Here is a 4,348-nt window from a genome sequence, read left to right on the forward strand (position 1 = left end):
CATACAGCGTTACGCAACCGATGAAATGTTTTTGCCGCTCGACTGATTCGGAGTGGCACAGCACAACCTCACACACACACGGCTATGGGCTACGCCCGCATTCACACAAACCTCAATATCGTCAGATTGCACACTCTTCACCCTGGCTGTTGTTATCATTGTAGATTTGAAGCTTTCGTGACTGCAAGGATTCATAACCCTTAGGTTTTTTCGGTAAAGTCACGTAGGTAAAAAATAAAATTAATAGAAGTAATAATAAAAATAAAATAATAAATCACGACGTTTGGGAGGCAACATAAGTCTCCGTCATCAGGTGGGACCGTCACAGCTGAATTTACTGCATCAAGTGAGGCAACATACCAAGAGACAAGCTCTTAAATGCAAGTTAAGGGGGGAGGGGCTTATCTGAATGTGGTAGCCAGGGAATGAAACGTGAGGGTGGTGGGCGGGGCTACAAGAGAAATTAGCCAACGTCGACCTGCGCAAGAGAACAATCGGTGTACCTCGACCTAAACCGGTGTTGGCTGAGAATCCAAATACAAAGAAGCAGTACTGTTAAACGCTGGGGGTGTCAACACTCGGTAAAGTAGAAAAGTACCTGTCAAATAAGATGGTACAACGGTGGAATTCACTTCTCATTGGAATAGGACACTTTGAATATTTGCCCACGGGCAGAGGGAACCCGCGGGCACCCCCTCGCCCTCACGGCTCGTGGAAGCGAGGGGGGGGGGCTACCTCGCGACCACTCCACTGCCCTCGTGTGAATCTGTGAGCCGGAGTCGAACCCACGCATCTGGGATCGTCGTCTCACCGAGAGAGACAAAGACAGAGATCCCCCGCAAAACCTGAGCAAGTGCTTTTAGCGAGCGCACACCACACCAGGTACTCATTTGAGGCTGAGTCGACCTAGGGTAGGACCAGGACCGGTTTAGATAATCGTCACCGGTGTTGGCCGTGAGCGAGAATCGAACCCGGGTCGTCAGGTTCGTAGCGCAGCGTAGCGCTGACCGCTACACTCCCGCTCCCCACCACCGAGAGAGAGACACACAAACTGTTGTTTTGTTGAAGACCACGTGGTACACTGCGAACCCCGGCTGACGTCATGACGGCGCACGTGTCAGGCCGGGTGCACGTGACACACACATGACGGACCCCCCCCCCCCCCCATTGTCCTATGACCCCCCCCCCTCTTCCCTACCGGTACCTGTCGGTTGCCTCCAGCATTGGCCGCTATCTGAGAGACGGTGACTCGACGGGGAGACGCGGCGAGAGAGGCCGCCCTGACTTTAAAATGACTTTCAAGGTCCCCCCCACCCCCGCATCTCCTCACTGGTGGGGAGCGGGTGGCGTCTGTGATTGGCTACTGGGGACGGCAAAGGTGAGCGGGCGGCGCCCAGGTGGCTTGACTCAAGCGGTGTCTCGGCTGCGGTGTCTCACAAGGAGGCGTGGGTCTCGGGTGAGTTTGGTGTCTCGGGTGAGTTGCTCACCAGTGTCGGCCGACCAGGAGGAGCGGGGCAAGGTGCCGCCATGAAGGTGAAGGTGCACGTGGAGTATTGGTGAGTGTACACGGGCACTCACCCGCACGGGCACGACGCACATACTGCACCACGTGCGCGCTCACCTGGCCATTCACATGGCCACTCATCCGATCATTGACCTCGCAGTTCACCTGCTTACTTATCCGTTCACTCACCTGGTTAATGGCCTGTCTCTTTACCTAGCCACTCACACGCTCATCTAGCCGGCTACTCACCTAGCCACGAATCTAGTCACTCTCTGGTCCCATCACCAAGTCACTCATCTCGTCACTTGCCTAGTCACCTGGCTACTCACCTGAGTACCCCCCCCCCCCCCGCCGCTGACCTTCCCTGTGCACAGCGGGGGATGAGGTAACGGCCACCAGAGCCGCTTCTGGGGGCTCGAGTCGCGGGTCCAAGCGGAGCTCCCGGGGGTGGAGATCGTCGGCGTTACGGGGAGGAAAAGTAAGTGGGGCAAACAGGGCCTTGGACTCACCTGCACTCACCTGTACCTACCCTGGCCCGATGCAGACTCACACAGACTCACACATACTCACACAGACTCACACAGACTCACACATACTCACACAGACTCACACATACTCACACAGACTCACACATACTCACACAGACTCACACATACTCACACAGACTCACACAGACTCACACAGACTCACACATACTCACACAGACTCACACATACTCACACATACTCACACAGACTCACACAGACTCACACATACTCACACAGACTCACACATACTCACACAGACTCACACAGACTCACACAGACTCACACATACTCACACAGACTCACACATACTCACACAGACTCACACAGACTCACACATACTCACACAGACTCACACAGACTCACACATACTCACACATACTCACACAGACTCACACAGACTCACACATACTCACACAGACTCACACAGACTCACACAGACTCACACATACTCACACATACTCACACAGACTCACACATACTCACACAGACTCACACAGACTCACACAGACTCACACATACTCACACAGACTCACACAGACTCACACATACTCACACAGACTCACACATACTCACACAGACTCACACAGACTCACACAGACTCACACAGACTCACACAGACTCACACAGACTCACACAGACTCACACAGACTCACACAGACTCACACATACTCACACAGACTCACACATACTCACACATACTCACACAGACTCACACATACTCACACAGACTCACACATACTCACACAGACTCACACATACTCACACAGACTCACACATACTCACACAGACTCACACAGACTCACACATACTCACACAGACTCACACAGACTCACAAGAAACCCGAGATCACCAGGACAGCATTTGTATCCACCTGGGCCCACCGGGTCCCAATGTGGAAGTCACCCAAAACATGACGACACTCACTTCGGGGGACTCGCAGAGACACCTGGACCCACCGCGTAAGAACACAGCGGACTCAGATTACAACGTCCTCAACCACATACACACACCTGTGCCCCTCACCTGTACACCCCTCACCTGTAAAGCTCACCTGTACACCCTTCACCTGTACACCCTTCACCTGTACACCCTTCACCTGTACACCCACCACTTTCACACACCTCACCTGTACACCCCTCACCTGCAGACAGCTTCGAGGTGAAGGTGAACGGCAAGCTGGTCTACTCCAAGCTGGAGCTGGGAGGGCTCCCCGAGCTGGACGACGTGAGTTCGCTCCCCGGCACCGACTCGACCCCCGTCACCACCACGCTGCCACTGCTGCTGCTGAGCCCACCCTCACTCGCCACCGGTGGTAGTTACACGCGTGGCTGCCCGTGACCCAGCACTGTGGAGGCAGCAGCAGCAGCAGCAGTAGCAGCGAGGGTTGGTGGATCACACACAGATGATGGGAACTCCCTTCCCCCGTGGGCGTCGATGAGTAGCCGTACCCTGGCTCGCCAGGAGACGGCGGTACGGCAAACGAGAACTCCACCTGTACACGTCTGTACGGGGATAGCGTCTTGCCCCCTCGCATGCGTGGGTATCTCGGGGTGCTCCGGTTCCCTGCCACGTGCAGACACCTCGTGAATTCGGTCGATAACGCCTTCACGCGCAGAGGACCGCAGAGCTTGGAGGAGTGGAATTTGGCGTTGGCTCAACGCGTGGCTGCTGCTGCTGCTCTTGCTGCTGCTGCTACTGTTGCTACTTCTCCTGCTGCTGCTACTGCTGCTCCTACTGCTGCTGCTACTGCTGCTACTGCTGCTGCCGCCTCGACCGCTCGCCTGCAGCTCCTCCTCGTGGCGCCTCTGCGTCGCCCTCCGTCTCTCTCCGAGAGCGACGGAGCGGATATCCTGTGGCGACTGCGCCGTACAGAAATAATAATTAAAATGAAGCATTGATTCCAATTAATAACTAATTATAATAACTAATGATAAGCAAGCACCGGCAAACACATTTTTTTAAAAATAAATAAATCAGAGTTATTAAACATAATCATTATTAATTATAATTTAATCGACAAACACTTTGAACGCCCCTCCACCCCCGCTAGCAATAACGCTGCTCAGCTGCCCGCAGCAGCCAGGGCAGGTCACTCTTCTTCGCGAGGTCCGCACGCAGCACGACGAGCCCCCCCCCCCCCCCAGGGCTGGGGGAGGCGGGGGGGGGCTCACGGGGGCGGCCGCGAGGTGGCAGAGCGTACGCGCCGTGGGCCGCTCGCTGCAAGTCCCCTGGTGGGGGCCAATCAGTCTCGGAGACAAGGGCATGTCTTAATCAGCGCATGTGAGTTTGCATGTTCACCACAAAGTAGCGCGTGTGG

The 4,348-nt window shown here is 55.1% G+C and overlaps 1 long non-coding RNA gene across 1 annotated transcript; it reads left to right on the forward strand.

The window, feature by feature from the left end:
* The first annotated feature begins 1,442 nt into the window (after window positions 1–1,442).
* On the forward strand, window positions 1,443–3,273 carry LOC144946011 (uncharacterized). The gene is made up of 3 exons (XR_013639735.1): window positions 1,443–1,556; window positions 1,879–1,982; window positions 3,179–3,273. It is a non-coding gene; the product is annotated as an uncharacterized LOC144946011 (long non-coding RNA).
* The last annotated feature ends 1,075 nt before the right edge of the window (window positions 3,274–4,348 follow it).

Source organism: Lampetra fluviatilis, chromosome 39 (genome assembly GCF_964198595.1).
Source record: "Lampetra fluviatilis chromosome 39, kcLamFluv1.1, whole genome shotgun sequence".
Lineage (NCBI taxonomy): Eukaryota > Metazoa > Chordata > Hyperoartia > Petromyzontiformes > Petromyzontidae > Lampetra > Lampetra fluviatilis.